The following is a 19,362-nucleotide window of genomic DNA, read 5'->3' on the forward strand; positions in this document are numbered from 1 at the left end:
ATCGTCTATAAATTCACAATTTTCAGCAATTCAAAAGATGGTGGAGGAGAATACTGCCATTTGATATTGCTTGCCTCATTGAAATTACAGCACAAATGCTTAGTGTCATTTTATGAGAGTGTCAAAAGAACATTAGACAGATTTCTTTTTCTTTTTTTTTTTTGGTTATAGATTTTATATACAACAATCAAAGAACCAAAATAATATCCAAACATAACCCACTCACAATAAACAATAAAGACAATAAACTACCACAATAAAACAACATCAATTATTACATGCGGATCACACCATTTTTTACTATGCCTTATATTGACCCAGAACACTCATAAAGGCAAATTATATATGAGATTGCCAGATTTTAAAAAAGTCTGAGGATCTGTCTTTACTCCTGTAATATTTACTGTCCAGTGTGAGCTTGAAAGTTCATTCCACCAGTGCACTATTACTGGGGGCTCGGATTCTTTCCATTTTAAAGTTATACATTTCCTGGCTGCCAACAAGATCTATATACCTACTTTGATGTTTATTCCACTTGTCAAACATACTAGTTATTCCCAAAAGACATAAACGAGGTGACAATAGAATGGATACATGTGAAAAAATGTTTCGTTTTGTTTCTTACAACGCCAGCAGAGAAATTGCATCTCACTGTTCATTCTATGTAGTTTCTCTGGAGTGTAATAAATCCTATGTATCATCTTGAATAAAGCTTGTTTATGCCTTAAATTATAAGAGCATTTATGAACTTGCCTACTAACGTAATATCAATCCTCTTTCTGAATTTCCATATGAAGATGTTGTTCCCACGTATGTCTTACATTGTCAGTATTTACTAAAGAACAATCAATAAAGACATGATATCAATTAGAAATAACTTTCTGCTTCTTAATGATTAATATAGAATCAATTTCTGATGGTGTGGTTTCTTGAAGAGAACCATTTTTAATATATAATGCATGTCTTGTTTGAAAAAATCTAAATAAATGGGAAGCAGCTGAGTAAATGAAAGAAATGTCCCATTATCAAACAGATGACACAATTCTTGAATACCTTCATCATACCATAATTTAAACATGTCATCCATACAGCATGTAATACTTAGGTTCTTCCAAATTGGAGAAAAGGGAGAAAGAAAAATCTTATAGCTTAACAGTTTGAGACAATTTCCAAGTGCTGAGGCTGTTTAAAATAACAGGATTCTTGGTAATTTTATCCACTACTTTGAACTCAATGTATAGTAAATGTTCCAAACTGTATGGATACATATCAATAGATTCTATTCTTTTCCATGAACATGAAATATTCTGAAAATTCTGAAATGAATATAAAAAACTTAGGCAACACAGACATTTTAACTATGTTGACTCTACCAATCAGAGAAATTGGAGATGATGGATTCTCTTTAATTCCTCTGATATTTTATTAACTAATGGAAGATAATTCAAATTAAAGGTATCTTCCCGTTTTCTCTGAATAAACATACCCAAATACTTAATACTTTTAGTAGACCATTTCCAATTAAGATGGTTCCTCAATAAAGTATGGTCGAAGTTCAAAATTGGCATTATCTCTATTTTATCCCAATTAACCTTGTAGCCTGATAACTTCCCAAATTTTTCAAATAGATATAACATAAATGGCATAGAATTTAAGGGGTCATGGAGATTTCCACTGTAATGGACCCATCTTGTTTTCTAATTTTAACAATTGTTATATCTTCTGATTCCTTTTGTATTTATCTAGCTAGTAATTTGCCTGCCATTTCCCCTTGTTCTAAATAAGATAACTTTGATTTCTTCAATGCCAATTTGCTAGCGTATGTATTAATGGAGTTATATTTCAATTTAAGATCATCTATCTGCATTAGTAAATTAGGGTCCTTGGTTAAATAGTGTTGCCTCTCCAAATTAACTTTATCTTGTTCAATGCATTTGAACTCATTTGTTGTTGTTTTTTTTAAAGATGAGGAAAAGGCAATTACACATCCTCTAAAATAAGCCTTCCGTGTATCCCATATTAGTAATGGGAATGTTGCACTGTTTTGGTGCACCTCAGAAAAAGTTTCTAAATAAGCCTTTATATAAGTTGTAAAATCCTCTTTTGAGAGTAACATAATATTAAATCTCCAGGGTTTGGGATTTGACAATAGTTTTACAAATTCTATTTCAAAACTCAATGTAGAATGATCTGAAAGAATCCTTGCATGGTAAAAGCAGTTTGTAACTTTTGAGATAAAATTAATTGGAATGAAGAAAGAATCTATTCTCAAAATTGTACTTATTGTCCACATGAATATACTTGTAACCAATTGCTTTAATATATAATTGTACTTATAATCACTTATCATGCAAATATGCTAATTAGAATATTACATGGCCAAAACATGTATCAGCCACCAGTGTTCCTGGTCTAGGAGGAATACAAAGGAGTAATGATCATTTTAAGGTCCTGACGGCAGCCATTTTGAAAATGGGGCCTTTCTTGGAGTCAAACTTTGGTAAACTTTTAGTATGTTTTTAAGTACATCTGATACTACTGTAAACCACTGAAAAACCTTTTGTTAGAATTTTTTCTGGGTCAAACCATATTTGCAGCTGACTAGTTTAATTTGCTTTGTAAACTGCAACCGGTGTAGTGGACCCACCTCACACTGAAACAAACAATGATTTATTCCCCCATCAGTGTGATGCAATGCAGGAGGGGTTTTCTCACTCTAAAGAAGAACATTTCAAAAAAGATATACAATAGGGGCCTGTTTGGATACCAGGACCAAAAGGACAATTGACACATCCACAGGATGGAGATGAAGTGCCACAGCCCTGACACAGAACACATTAAACTTTGAACCCCCCCTTTCTTTAGAGAGGAGCCTGGGTAGATAACAATCAAGATCTCTCATTCAGACTGATTTGAACATTAAATGCCTCTACCTTTGCAGCACTACCTAAAGGAGTCATCAACTGGTTTTTTACATATCCAGTCCCTCTTGGATCGCTTCTTGAAACTTATTAGAATTTTTTTTTTTTTTTTTTTTAAATCAAACATAGAGCTTGTTCTGACACTTTTTCACACCGCGACTTTCTCACGCGAGATTATGCGCGAGGTTTTGACCGGTCCGGATGTGCATTGTATTAATATGTAATGAGGCGCGCGTTGATTGGCCGCAGGAAGGACAGGAATGGGGGGCGAGCCTGCATGCACACAGACTCCAAAACATAAACAGCCCCCTGTCATGGCGCACACACTAAATGACGAACCTTAAGGAATTCAGGCATTTATGTACGAGCCGGAGTCGGAAACCGAACGGTAGAGTGAAGAGGCAGAGACGGTGGAAGAGACACGTTTACAGCAGGATGTCTCTGAATGGTAAATTCAGATTTCCTTCTTACTTTTCACACTCGTGTTTTACATGCAAGACCTGAGTTTTAATGCTGGCGGTCACGATGTATGGCGCGAAAATGACAGAGAAATAAGCAAATTCGGCGTGCTCACTCTGGCTGAGGACGGCTGTGAGCCAATGCTTATGCAAGTAGCCTCCTGTGGTAACGTCACCACAGGAGCAGAGTCAAAATCTCGTGCTTTAGGAACGTGCACTATTGTGCGCTATTCCTGTTCAGAAAAAGAGCCAAAGCGAAAAAAATCAGCCACTTTCAAACTCAAGCTTTTCACGCAAGTTTCAACAGAGGTCCAACACCAATATGCATGATTTAACGAGAGAAATTGCGATTTCCGGGTGATGACTCCTTTAAAATCAGTATGAAGTGACTGTTTTATTCATTCGTCATCATGCTCATCACATTCAGTTAAAATTCATTCAAGGTAAAGAAAATCCCATTGTCCTAACACCTTCCAAGCCTGAGTTATTCAGTTTTCATCGCATTTCTAACATGAGATAATACTGCCATCTAGTAAACATGTATGGATGATTGCTTTCAATTAGTCTTACTGTCAATAAGAAATGCTGTACAATCCTGATTTTGTTAAGTCATAACATTAGGAACTACTAACTCTTTGTTTCAACAGTTATTTGCATGATGTTGACGTTATTTATGATAATTTCCTTAAAAGAAGAATTCACTCATACGAATGTTATGTTTCTTTCTCTTGTGTTTATATACTCCTAGTTCACGTGTTACTTGTTCTGGATAGTTAAATGGTTCATGGTGGATGACATTTATGTTTTTTCAGCATGCAAAACTCAATTATTTATATAGAATTAATGTCTCAAACAATGAAAGGACAGAAAAGAGTCCAGATTGGTTTGATATGTTATGGGAACATTTGAGAAATCTCAGAGGATCTCCAATAAACATCATACCTCAGTTCACTTTAAACCTACCAACATGTTGAAGCTGAAACTTGTCCATTCTAAGAACAACACACCCAGGCATAGACCGAGTGATGTAGTTTATGCTGATCTCGCACCTTATGTTCCACTTATCTTTTTTTTTACCTCAGTATTTTAATGTATTTTATTGCTACTTAAGCATTTTATTGTATATAGTATTTTATTGTTTTTATATTGTATATAGTACATTTAATAATTATATATTTGCCCTTGTATTTTGATTGTATTTCTACCTGCTGCTATGATAACCTAATTTCACTTCAAGTAAAAGATTTAATAAAGTTATCTATCTATCTATCTATCTATCTATCTATCTATCTATCTATCTATCTGAATGCTGCTATAAAGTCATGTGATTGAGATGCTGACCCACAATACTTCATGGAAAGCGTGTTTTGCTCTAAATGACATCCGGCAGTAAATAGCGGACACTGTCTGGCTCTCACTCCTGCAGAGGGATGCTGTTTTCGGGGGACGGAGTTCACTGAAGTCCCGGTCAGGACGGCTGACCATCCAGTTGACCATTACTCATTAAATTTGGTGATTATTTTCTACATAAAATAAGTGAAAGTGAAAAAGACATTGTGAGTTAAGTTCTTTGCTCAAAATCGCATCAAATAGTCATTGCCAGTAAACTGCAGAAGCCACCTTCCGCGGACAGACGTTGACACTGTCCCCCATTCTACCTCTGTAACTATCACACAGATGGCAAGGCAGAATATTGGTGCATAATTCCCACCTTGAAAAGGCAGTGTGAATGGGGCTTTGTTTCTCTCCTATGAAAGAAACGTGTTTAATTATTCAATGACTATCATTTCCCTTCGTCAAAGGTGGTGCTCCCGCTGCGTTTCTAATGTAAATTAGATCTAATTAGTAATTAATAATTATTGCCGTGGTAATTTCTGAGAAGCAGAGGACTGAACACAGGAGGGAGAAGTCTTTCTTTATTCACACAGAAAGTCTGTGATCTGAAAATACCTGGCTAAGTAAATCAAGCGCAACTAAGGAAAATCAACAAATTGAATGATTATAACATTAGGAGAGAAAATCTTGATACTAAGATTTGATACTAACCTGCATTCATCATCACAGAACCCAAACTATGAAGAAGTTGATACATCCTTAACCAGTGTAGATTTACTATAAGTCACTGAAGACCAAGCAAATGCATTTGAGAATTCCCTGCAAATAATCTTCCTTGCTGAGTCCTACAAACACTTGGAACTCAACATCCCCTTTCCAATAGACTAACAGCTAAAATTAAATTAAAACAGTTCCCACAGACATGAGCACAGCTACACTCACTTTTCTTCTAAAACCTGATAAAGACCCCAGCTCCCCATTAAGCAATTGCCCACTATCTCCAATTAAAGAGAAACTCTCCCCAAAAAGCCCACATTGGGTGTGTCATCACACCCACAATGAAGGACATAAGGCACCGCCCCCATGTATTTAGGGAGTCCAAACTCTACACAGTTAAGCTGAAATATTCAACTGGAGGTTTGACTTAAGCAACCATTTTTTTTGGTATTGTGGTATTTTAATTAAAATCCAACATTTATGTAAAGTCATCACCACTACTGATTAAGACCCTGATAAAAGGTTCTCACCCACCTGGTAATATGTCCCTGCAGTACCTCCAGCCTTTTCTCTAATGCATCCTTCTGCCTCCAAGACAAAACAGGTGGAGGAGGATGGAGATTAGGAGGGCTAGAGGGACAGTGGGAAGCCAAGGGAACTTCTGGGAGCTGCTGGGAGGCAGACTGAGGAAGAGGGTCAAGGAGGCTGTGGGAGCAGGGCACCTCCTTATATCTCTGCTTCTCTCGACTCTCTGAGCCCCAGAATGAAAAGATGTTGGATACTCCTGAGACTGCATCTGGTCAACATACAGAAAGACAGTGAGAAACAGACCATTGTCAACACCATTCTAGTTACAAAGTTACAATACTAGTATTTCTTTTTTTGTCTCATTTATCTCATGTGCCTTGAACGCATCTTTAAACCTGCCTGTTAAAGGGTTGCAGGTCTCTCTCGTCGTGGCAGCAGAATGATCCATGGAGGTGTGAGCAGGGCTGGTTACCTCTGTAACCTCCCCTTCATCCTCACTGGAGAACGCGTGGCCATATCTAGAGAAGCACTTAGTTGAGAGGCTTGTTTTGTCACGGGGAAAGTATAGACCAATCTGTAATTGATTAAGTATGTTTCATAGTAGAGGAAATAATAAAAATAATTACATTGTATGTTTATGATCATTTTTGTTGTGGCCGTCATGATGCTCCCAGTTACTGTGTTTACGACTACATCTGTAGGCAGCGCTCTGTCTCGTTGCTGAGATGCTGTCACCTGATGAATATCCACAGTTTTTAAAATGAAGAAATTACCAAGGTTCACGGAAACTACGTACTTCAGACTAATGAATACAAACAATGATAAACAAATACAAATACTGGTGCAACCAACACAAAACAGACATTTAACAGCAAAGGTGTGTTGAAGTAAATCTTAAGCCAAAACTTTGAGTCAAATGAATATGCATCCATTTGGCAACAAAGTGAATGCATATCAAAATAGTAAATGTTAAAAAAGATTAAAATTCAACATTTAGTTTTTACATGCTCATTTTAAATGTGTGCAGTGTAATCTCAGGGTAGCATACTGGAGAGAACAGGCTGAAAGGCTTTAATAATAATGATTAGAATAAGAGTTAAAAAAGTAAGTGTAACCAGGTTAAAATGACCCTACATTGTATTAAGGTAAATAAAATGATCTGAAGATAAAGATATGTGTCATTGTGAAAAACATACAGGAAATGTTACCATCAGGATACACTTTTTTAAATATGGTTAAAAAGAGTTCATGGTTGTTAAAGAAGGTGGTATTTGGGAACAAGAGTAATACTGATCATCCATTGGTTGAGGTGGTTGATGGACAGGTGTGCAGTGCAGGAAGTAAGCGCTTGAGCTAAGTTTTATGATTTGTTTGACTGTGAAGAGTTTATGCAACAAGTGTGTAGCTGATTGTGTAGTCCATATCAAGAAACTCTGTAAGCAGCTAAATATATTTCTGTTCAATGTGTAATGTACATGTTTGTTAGCTCATTAGCTTACGAGTGTATGTTGTTAGCATTCATTATCAAAGCGAACTGACTCTTAGCCACTGTACAGCTTACCATGCTAACGACAACGTTTTATCAACCTATTTTAAACAAGGTTTCTTGGCACTGAATTTCTTAAATCCTTAAAACAGCCAAACATTCTATTCCTTGTTGCCTCTTGGGGCACAAAAAATGAGAAAGGAAAATTATCTCTATGATCGGATTCACCTTGACTGCTGTACCTCTTGGCAGGTACAATATGTCCTCACAAGCTATTTTATTTATGAAGTGCTACCTGTGGAAGAATGTTTGCGTTTCCTCAATGCTTTGCTGAATCCCTCACACTCAGAGACTTCTCCATTTAGGATACCAACATCGTCATTATTTACCTGCAAACAAGGAGACCGGGGAAGAATTTGCAAGGGTAAAGGAAAAAAAGAATCATGCTTATAGATGAACTTGCAATTCATTCAACAGTTTATATGTGAAAATGGTCCATTTAAGATAAAGGTACACCATGGCTTTAAAGTGTGACACCACATCTCTGATTATTCCATTCAATATGTTCCTAAAATGTTCCCCATACAATACTGAGGTATCTGGACTGCAACACATTCGGGGCCTTTAATTCAACTCAGTTTAAATTTAACCTACATTCCCTAACTTGTGTGAGTTAGGGAATGTAGACAATACAGGGCTCACAGTTCGAAGGGACCTTGGAGTCAGCATTCAGCTGTGTGTGGGTCAAAGGTTAGCAGGAGACAAGGCCACTATAGGGACTAAAACGGAGCCTGACTCCTATGTCAGATGGAGGAAGATATCTAAACATGTACATCCTAGGAAAGGATAGAGGGATCATTTAGTTAATTTTGGAGTATAAGACCCAAGGAGTGACAGTAACAGATTTAGTCATTTATGGGAGATGAGCAGGGAAATAGACCACCTCCTTTCCTAGTCGATTGGACAGATGGACCCTCAGCCCACCACAGTGACCAATTAGAAGTAGGCAGGTACAGCCCAAGGGACTTTAAGAGGGATCCCACGAGTAGAGAATCGGAGGGTGGCATTTTGGTAGATCTCCTAAGATCGACGGTTCGACAGGACTTCTGATAGAGCAGAGGGTGAAGCCGTTTGGCATTACCTTCGCCATAGATTTGAGAACTCCAGAGGGCGGCCGCACTCTGAATTCGGACGCGCGCTTTAAACACTGTTTCAGTAAAGATTGCTCTATCATTCCACCCAGCCTTGCCTCCGCAGAATTCTTTTATCATCAAACTACACGCCGACACCTTTGAGGAAGAGAGCCCAGAAACTACAATACAAAAAACCAAAATCTTCACAGAAAGATTCCCAGAGTTCCACAGAGGAAGGCATGTTCAGGGGCGAAACAAGCACCCATACTAGTCTCTTGACATTGTAAATTCAATGCATGAACACATTGCATATGTGCATACATGTCAATTGGCAGCAGATATTAAGTAAATTCATGTTTGTTTATTCTTTTGGCTGTATGGCAATGTTAACTAAATTTCTTGAATTTGTTTTAAATTTCATTTATACAGTAATACATGCAATGGTTTTTTTTTTAAATATATTGTATTGTTGTTAATCTCTTTCTGATGAAATTCCCAAGATAAATATATATTTAAAAAAAGCGCACATTCACAATGGCTGCAACATGCATGCACGAACATGTTCAGTCATCCAAATGCACACAACCTTACAAACGTTGCTTAATGGTATGTGTATGTGCATGTGCATGTGTTTGTGTGTGTGTGTATGTGTGCACGTGCTAGGCTTTCAACAAAGTCTGATCATGTAATGTATATCTGTTTACGAGTTGTACACCTGTTTGTTACAGGCCACTCCCACTGCCACACTCCCTATTAGTCAAATGGCTGATCAGTTAGTCAGCTATGCTTTGGCTCACGTCCAACACTTCAGCAGAATCCTGTGAAACTCCCTGAATGCAATTGGAAGTTATGCCAATTGGCATGAACACAAACAGAATCTTTAACATACACACAAACGCTCAGGTCTCAACGAAAGTCTCATTCTTCAAAGCAAGTTACAATCCGCTCACACAAAGACCATGAAACACATTATTAAGATGTTAAGAAAAGCAATTTGCAACAAATTGTTACAGAAGACACCTTTAAATGATGACTGGTCAAAAGTAAAATTCTGTTATATCCAGTGTTGCTTTGACAGGTCATAATTTCTACCTAGTTCCAATAAACAGAAGAGATACAACATGCATAACATACATCTCTGAGATTGAAGGTGATCTCCAAGTTGGACCAGAAATATTCACAAAATTCAGGATACATGTCCAGGACCTGCAAACACAAATAACAGGAAATAGTGCATGTCAATTTTAAATATCTGTCCGTCTGTCTGTCTGTCTGTCTATCTGCCTGCCTGCCTACCCGCCCGTCCGTCCGTCACACACACACTTTGCAGTTATCAGCTATTCATATTCATTTGCTCTCTGTCCAGGCACAAACAACAGACAAACACATGATACCTCCAGCATATCCTCCCTGTGTATCGTGTGCAGATCACAGTAGGTCAGAGCTCTGACATCAGCTCTGGATTTTCCTGGCAGAACATACAGATCGATGGATTCCCCAAAGATATCATTCTTTCCTGGAAGAGAATAAATTATTGTCATGATATGAAAAAATAATCTTGATGTGTTAATTTCTAAAATGTGCTCAGACTAGCAAATGGCTACAAATGTAACTGTAACATAGGGCCACCCAGTTGGGCTATTTGATGGATCATATGGCTCAAATGAAAACATACCCAGTATAGCTACCACCACATCTCCTTTCAGAATCTCTATGGATCCTCTGGAGATGAAGTACAGAGCTGATATCAAGTCTCCAGCATGGACAAGGGTGTCGCCAGGAGGTGCATGGGTTGTCTTAAACCTCATTGCTAGGGCCCTCAGACAGCCCTTAGTGGATCCTAGACATCATAAGAAATACAACATGTTGGTCTTGTGCTACAAAAGCAATGTTCCTGTGCTTTTGTTGGACTAGCATTTATATTTGACAGGCAATGACATGTTTAAATGACAGCTGCTTTGCTAAAAGTGTATAATAAAACTGTGTAATGTGTTTATTTCACTGATCTCCATTTGAATGGAATACAATATTTCTGTTGGAGGTAAATGAGGGGCAGGTAAAACCACTGCAGGTTTTCAATGTCTGTTTAGAGATTTTGCTTTAACAACCAAGCAGTGGTAAGGCAAATGGAATTTCTATATTCTTCACTGTAGACAGCTTCCACAGGAGAAAATATACACACAGTATATAACTGGATAACTGATAACCCCTCCTTCTTTGAGGGTCAACCAACTACCATTGTGGGGGGCCTCCAATAGATTTCTGCCTAATAGCAAATGAAGCAGGTCTCCATATCTGTGCAGGCTCCAGCGGTAGTCACTCCGGCCCAAGCCTCGCCTTGTATAACTTAGTTCAAGGAGGAAGGAGGATAACTGGCGCATGTACTGTGGCCAGACCAGCCATTTCGTCTCCTCCTGCCTAGTAGCAGGGAATGCTCATTAGTAATTTAGAGGGCACTGATGAGAAAAAACCTGAAGCAAAAGTCCATTTTCAACACAGAATCATCTGGGAAGTCATCATTCGAAACTGTATTTCGAAAAAGGCAGGTACTTTTAAAAAGAATGCTTGACAGGTGATTGGATGAACCATCTGTCTATCACAGTCTATAACTGGCAACATCAAACAATCAGAACAAGCCAGGAGATGAATGAAAGCATTTTTAGCATTGGAAAGATTTCTGTGCTGTTCTTTGTTCTGAAGAGATACTCTCCAGTTCTGATGACTGATGCAAGAGGTGCATCTATGCCATTGTTTTTCAATCCTCCCCCTGGTGGCCCCTTACCTTGCATGTTTTAGAAGTTTCCCTGCAGCAAGACACATGATTGAAATGATCGGCTTGTCATTAGGCTCCGCTGAAGCATGACATTCTGTTAAATCAGGTTTTCTTTGGGAAGGGAAACATCTAAGACATGCAGGGCAGGGGGCCCCAGGACCAGTACTGAAATACATTGATCTATGCTGACAATGCTTCTTGCCTTCATCATACGAGGAAGCACTGTTCGAGAAGTAAATGTCAGGAGGGAACAGCAAGGATCTATAATTGTAATTGGAGAAATTAAGATCATAAAATTTTGCAACTCCTATCCAGGAGAGTTTTGTCTTTCTCATAAGCCATCTATGCAATGGGCAGGTTCAGAAAGCTATCCTAGCCTGCGAGCCAAGAGGACATTGTTGATGAGGACAACAATTGTTGCCACAAGTACATCAAGGATGAAAATATAAGGAATATTTTGAAACAGCAAGAGTGCGTTCACATACTGTACGTACAGGTGGAGAAATGCACCGACTGCCTAACTTGTAGTCATATCTCGTTTTCCCAGTCATATTATGTATGCTAACAGCTTAAAAGCTTGAATAGGAAAAAGTTAAATTATTTTGCTTTTAAGTCTGTCATCAATAACATCTGCCTATCATTCCCAGTCTTCGACCTGGCTGACTCCAGAGGGCTTCTGCCATTTACCACCAGCCTCCAGCTCGACCTCCCAGAGTCTTGTGCTCTACGTCAAGACCTGCTGGTTGCCCCTTGGACTTGCTCTGCACTTTGCCTCTGTCTCCAGGTTCCCTTGAATGTGTTTGTGTATATTTGACTTTGTATTTAGTACAGTACTTGTGTTAAAGGTATTTACTTTGCATCACTGTAAATTAATTATATCTACTTGTGTTGATAAAACATCCACTTTCATGTGTGATGTAAAATAGTATTACCTTTGAAAGCTTTACAGTTCTGCAGCAGTGACCTGTTTAAGTGGAGACAAATATCGGCTTGGAGACACTCTGGGAAACCTTTTAAAACCTGGATAGGTGCAGAAGAAGGACACAAAAGGAGGGCAAGTTAATACCTTATCTACAAGTAGCACACAGACATTGTTTAGGTAGCTCATTTTTGACAAACAGCTTTTGTAAACTGTTCACACAATCTCTTCATAAAGTAATCTTATATGTTTGCATCAGTGTGGGATGGATTCAGAATGAAGTTTTAGACTTTCTAATTAAACTTACGTAGGCAAACTTACTGGTAGTCGGTTTAAGAGTTATAGTAGCAGCTGAAATGACCCAGTGAGCATTTCATCATGGTTATTAGCTGGTGAAAACATTTCCATCTAAACTGGGCTTGCGTATATGCCACACCTGCTTATGACTTGTTCTGACCATCTGAATAACTGTACTAGATGCAGCTTAAAAAAAATGCAGCACCTCAATGGGAATCTTCTGCTGTAGCATCTATTTTATAGTTCTCTATGCTGTAACTCGCAGTTTGTTAGCCTCTAAACAGACTTTTGAATTGAACTGCAAAATGGATGTCTAGCAATTTGGTCTATTTCCTGTCAGGATTCTTTCCTAAATTCCACCTTAAGTAACTTAAAAGTTGGACAATACACTATTCCACACTACATGACCAGTTTTCAATGTCTGCTTATTCTAACACTTCACTATTGAGAAAAATGTTGGCTATATTAACTTGAGAAAGCAAGTTCTGAAGAATTTGGGGTTGTGGATTCTGGCTGTTGAAAAGCTGATGCCAAATATGCATTGCTGGCTATAAAAACTTTCAACAATGTCTAGAATATATTCAAGATTCCAGAGATTCAAGATCCAAAGTGTTTATTGTCATATGCACAGTAAAAACACATGTTCTCAATTATGCAATGAAATTCTTCCTTCATTTTCCACAGAATATTAGGGCTGTTTTCGACTAAGGATTTTCATAGTCAAATCTGATTCGTCAGATTTTGCCGTATTCGACTGATAGTCGAACCTTTTTTTTTTTTTCGTAAAGTTAACAAGCCTTACCCGTTTCAAATGATACGCCATGTTGGTTGTCGTCATGTGATATGAAAGAAGCTGCCGACACAACTTGCACTTAACTTTCTTCGGGTCATCTTTAACCTTTTCAAAATACTCCCACACTTTGGATGATTTTTTAGTAGCCATTGTGAGCCAATAAATCCGTAAATGCTAACGGTCCTGTAGTGTGCTGCTCACCTCCGCTCATTTGGATTGTGCAACTGCAGTGGGTGATTTATTTAAGGGATATTCCGGTGTAAATTTAATCCATGGTCTAAATCACCGTGAAACTGTTAGACTCCCTCTCGAGACATCAAGTTTGCAGACCGCTAGCTTATGTAGTTTTAGCATCCTCAGAAACGCCCGCACGACAACGATACATTGCAGTAAATGGGTCCAAATATAAAACCGCCATCAAAAAGCCACAAATAATGCTCAGAACAGCACCAAACTTCAGAAACATTAGAAATAGGGTCCCAGCACATATTTCGAGGCATCAAACATTTGATATCATTGCCGGATTTGTCGGAATAGATAAACAAAACTCACCTCTCCAGCTGCAGGCTCGTTGTGGGGAAGCCCTGTGAGTCGATTACAGAGTGCAGTAGAGTTCCGCGGTTCAATGATGATCATTACTGCGGGACTCTACTGCACTCGGTAATCGATTCACAGGGCTTCCCCACAACAAGGAAGGCTTCTCAGGTGGTGAGTTTCGTTTATATTTTCCGACAAATACGGCAACTATATCAAATATTTGATGCCTTGAAATATGTACTGGGACCTTATTTCCTCAACTACGAGGTTCATAGTCGAATCAGACCTCTCCGAATCGAATCGTCGAATAGTCAACTATTGGAGGTCAGCCCTACAGAATATACATCCGAAATATATGAGTAAGGCACTTTCAAAGCACTTTTACACATAGCGAAAACATGTGATAAATAGAAAGAGCAGCATCAATAATAACAATAAAATAAAATAAATATTTATAATATATATTATTTAATATATGTATAAAATATATATATGTTTAATATATAATAATATAATATCTGAATAAGTTTGAATACTTTAAGGTTTGTTGAAAGCTTAAGTTTTAACACATTTAAAAAGCACATCTGAAGGAGTATGAACATTCATAATATAGGGGTGAGAATGAAGGATTGTAAGCTGGGAGCCAAATTGTTATGCTGTTTGAATTTGTGATGAGAAGCAGTATGAGTTGCATGAAGAGATGTTACAGTTAGAATGAGTCACATACTCTGAATGGGACTGAAAAGTTAAATTAATCTCATAATGTATCAAAGATTGGGAACATTGAAATATTTAAGTGGAGTTTGCTGCTGAAAGAATAAACAAAAAGATAATTGTTGAAAAGTTAAAATGTTGGAAAATATATACTTTATATACATATGCTGTGTCTCTGTGTTTCTGCGTATATGTCACAGAAATCCATTTGATACCGCACCAGCCTCACTCCGAAGGAGCGGGAGCATTGGCGACAGGCGATTCTCTGCATGTGCTGTGGCCAGGCCAGCCAATTTGTCTCTCCCCATCCGGTAAATGGTACTGGTGAGCCATACCTCCACACAACCCTCATCAAACCAGAGGCCCCTTTTCCACATCAAGCCTTTCCTCCAGGGGGTTCCCACTCCCTCTCCACCTTCATAGACTCTGGGACTGATGCCAACATCATGGATGAGGGACCTGCCTTAAAGCTAGGGATAGGTTAGATTCTTCTCTCCTGTCCGATTGCAGTCAAAGCCTTGGACGGCCATCTTCTCGGGACCTTCTGGTCCACATGCTCCTGTCTGGCAATAAGTCTCCACGTATTCCCGTGATCCTGGGGTATCCTTGGCTGCAGCATCATAATCCCCACCTAGACTGGACCACTGGCAGCATCCTTGGCTGGAGCTTTTCCTGTCAACAGGTTTGCCTCCGGCAGGCTGTCACTCCTCTGTTCGTGTCCGGGCCCAAGTCGACACAAGATGTGGCGGGGATTCCTCCCGTGCACCACGATTTCAGTAAGGCTAGAGCTTTGGCCTTACCTCCTCATTGCCCTCCTCATTGGTTTTTCTTCGTTGAGAAGGATCGACTCTGAGGCCCTGCATTGACTACAGGGGACTCAACAACATCCCTGTTAAGAACCGCTACCCCCTTCCTGTCATCTCCTCTGCTTTTGAGCTATTGCAGAGTTCCACTATCTTCATGAACCTCTGCAATGCCTATCACCTTGACCAGATCCAGCTATCACCTTGACCAGATCCAGGAAGGGGACAAGTGGAAAACCGCCTACAACACCCCTCAGAACATTATGAGTATCTGGTGATGCCTTTCTGTCTCACAATGTACCAGCAGTATTCCAAACCTTGGTCAACGACATTTTGAGGGACATGTGGATCATCACATGTTCGTTTACCTGGATGACATCTTAATCGTCATCTTAAACCATCCTCCAATGCCTCCTGGAGAACTCCCTTTTCGTGAAGGCCGAGAAGTGTGAATTTCAAGCCCCATCTGTCTCCTTCTTCGGGTACATCGAGGGTCAAGGCAGCATACAGATGGATCCAGCGAAAGTATCAGCGGTCAGCTCTTGGTCCGTTCCTGACTCCCGCAAGCAGCTACAAAGTTTCTTGGGATTCGCCAACTTATATTGCTGATTCATCCGCAACTATATAGCTCTTACGCAGCTCCCTTCACTGCTCTCACCTCCTCCAAAGTTCCGTCCCTCTGGACTCAGGCCGCAGAGGAGGTCTTGCTGACCCTCAATTCCAGGTTCCCTTCTACTCCCATCCTCCAAGTTCCTGATCCTGATCATCAGTTTGGGGTGGAGGTGGATGCTTCCGATGTGGAGGTGGGGGCGGTCCAATCACAAAGGATGACTACCGATCAGAAGCTCCACCCGCCTTTTTCTCGCGACGCCTGTCCCCTGCAGAAAGGAATTGTGATATTGGCACCAGGGAACTGTTTGCCATCAAATTGGCCTTGGAGGAGTGGCGGCACTGGCTCAAGGACATCACTGCTGCGAGGAGACCAAGCCTTGGTCAACGACATTTTGAGGGACATGCTGGATCATCACGTGTTTGTTTACCTGGATGACATCTTAATCCTTATCTTAAACCATCCTCCAATGCCTCCTGGAGAACTCCCTCTTCATGTACAAATACAGTCAAAAATACACATGTAAGCATGCACACATGACCACACTCATATACTGTAACTGGTTGGTTTTGGACCCAATGGCAAGACACACTTGAAAGAGTTAGTAATCTGAGCAGAAACTCTCTCAAAGACGGTAACCGCTCTCACTTAAATTATGACTTGGTCGAAATTCTGATAGTCTACTAAGCACACTGTGAAATCTTTGTGTGTGTTTTCAAAAATGTGGCTAGTGGAGCAGTTCAGAAAAGAGGATGTGTTTGGCTGCCTCTAGATAATTTTTCTCCCAGTTTAATGGGAGCTAATGCTACAGTTGTTCAATGCTCCTGTCATTTGAAAGCCCACCATGCCAAAAGTGCTAGTCCGATTGCCTCCAGAGATACATTGTTATGGCCTTCAAGATGATTTTTAAATGATGTTGGTTGAGTAAACATTGTGGGAATGGAATGGAAGTGAGTTGAAGACAAGGTTTTCAGACTTTTTTAGAGCTCTCTCGACTTGGTGGGTATGGAGCAGAATTTGACAGCTAATGTAAAAATGATGAGCTTTTGAACTTTGATTGTGTGAAAATTTTGAATGATATACAAAAATTGGATTGATACGGGAAAGTCCTGATCTTTGATTACTTTTAAAGTTGGAGTTTTTTACGTGACTATAATCAGAACTGGGGTTGGTTGGTTTGATGTGATTTCTAAATGACTTCCATCATAACTAAGCTTTAAATGAATTTTAAACATTTTGAAAAGTATAAATGGGATTGAAAGTTGGATGACAGCTTAACTCTCTGTAGTCGACCAATGTGCCAGCGCGTCCAAATCACACAACTGATTTTAAGATGATACAAGCAAGACACAGCCTCGCGAGTCTCCGTTTCAACTTGTGTTGAAAGTGCGGACTTCAAACTATACCAGTTTTTAAGTTGTGTTGATAGGCCAAGTAAAACCATGCTTTTGCCTGAATAATGTTGGCAGGGTACTCCCTGGACAAGTTGCCAGCTCATCGCAGGTCCCTCACCGATGGCAGAGGCTGCCATGCAAGGTGCCAACCGCACATCAAGAGCAATTTGGGTTCAGTATCTTGCTCAAGGACACTTCAACATGCAGCTCAGCTCAGCCCATTATTTTTGAAAGGGAACAGATTATTTATAAGACCAATGTCTTATAAATTCTGTTGAAATGGAGTGCAAGAGGTGAGAACTTTGAATGTGACTGACAGTATTGGCTCACCTGAAAGTCTCTAATACTCACAGCGTTCATATCAATCCCATTAGTGTATGACCATGCATGTTGGAAGTACTCCTCCAGACGCTGTCTCAGGGGGTTAGGGATTTGATGGAAGCGGATGAACTCTCGAACTCTCATCATCTGGGCATGGTATCGGGCCGTACCTGAGTACAGCCGCTGGATTATGGCTGAAACGTTACCAAAGATACTGGCATACATCAGAGCTGGCGAAGGGAGAGAAACAAAGACCATGTTATTTACTTGTTATTCATAATGGTAAAAACGAGCAACAGTCAACGAATAATCAAATGAGTTCCATTGTTGATTGCTTTTACAGTCTGTTTTAATTTCATTGGTTTATCCAAAATACGTACTTATTCACTATTATTATTTATTCACAAACAAAACCATGTTTGAGTCCTTTTTGCTACATCTATTTTTAGAAATTGGGCATTGATGAATTGAGACGTCTCACAGCCTGCGGAATGAAGCTGCTTCATAGTCTGCTTCATTCATGAACTCTCCCTTTGCACCTACAAAGTTGGTAAATTGATCATATCTAAGTTGTCTTACCTTCCCACGTATTGCAATGAATGCATGCAATGCATTGATAAAAGTGTCTGAAGTGAGATCATCAAGCATTTCTATATGTACGGCCTGTGAACACATACATGTAAACAGAAGACCATACTTCTTCAGTCCCTTTCTTGCTTCCTTCATATAGAACAGTCCAAAGTATGGAGGACCAAACCTGACATAAGTATAAATAAATAAATAAATAAATAAAAGCATAAATGCATAAATAAATCAATAAATAAATAAATAAATACATAAATAAATACATAAATAAATGCTGAAATAGATAAATGCATAAATAAATGAATAAATAAATAAATGCTGAAATAAATGTATAAATAAATAAATGAAAGTATAAATAAAAGAATACATGCTTTTTATTTATTTCTACATTTCTGTTCACCTACATGTATGTATTTCTGTATTTCTGTTCACCTACATTTATTTATTTCTGTATTTCTGTTCACCTACATTTATTTATTTCTGTATTTTTGTGTCCATATGTAAATGAGGAGGTAGGAGGTCCTAACCCTGTCAAGAGCATGATTGTTACAGGAGTGTGCTCGATGAGGGTCTACTACTTCTGCCTTACTAGCGGCGCTGATACCTGTACACGGTACAGGAATGTTGCTGGCTACCAGCAAGCCCGCTCAGCTAACTGTTAGCTGCAGTTGTTGACATTTGTTCATGTAGCTCTGGTTTAGTTATGAATTTGACTGGCGTTCATTTTAACTTGCGAGGGTCCCAGGTGTGCTGGTGGTGTGGTTTGAGAATCCCGTCTGGAGAGAGAGGGATCCTCAGCCATGTCCGCTAACCAGGAAAAACATTCTGCTCATCGCTCCAAGTCATGTTTATGTGTATTCTAGACGAGCGCTACAGAGCACAAATCGTCCAAAAGTGCATGTTTTCGGTCTCATATCTTTGTCGTGAATGTCTGTACTCTCAAACAACTCATGTGTGGAACAGTATTATGCATTTGCTCACGCCGAGCGGCTCAAGAGCGGCGTGGACACCGCTGTTAGCAGTTAGCTGTTAGCTTTT

At 39.3% G+C, this 19,362-nt stretch overlaps 1 pseudogene; it reads right to left on the reverse strand.

Moving 5' to 3' along the window:
• The window catches only part of LOC115572317 (potassium voltage-gated channel subfamily H member 6-like), a 105,353-nt pseudogene that overhangs the window by 7,104 nt on the left and 78,887 nt on the right, over positions 1-19,362 (reverse strand).

This window comes from Sparus aurata, chromosome 21 (assembly GCF_900880675.1).
Source record: "Sparus aurata chromosome 21, fSpaAur1.1, whole genome shotgun sequence".
Taxonomy (NCBI): Eukaryota; Metazoa; Chordata; class Actinopteri; order Spariformes; family Sparidae; genus Sparus; species Sparus aurata.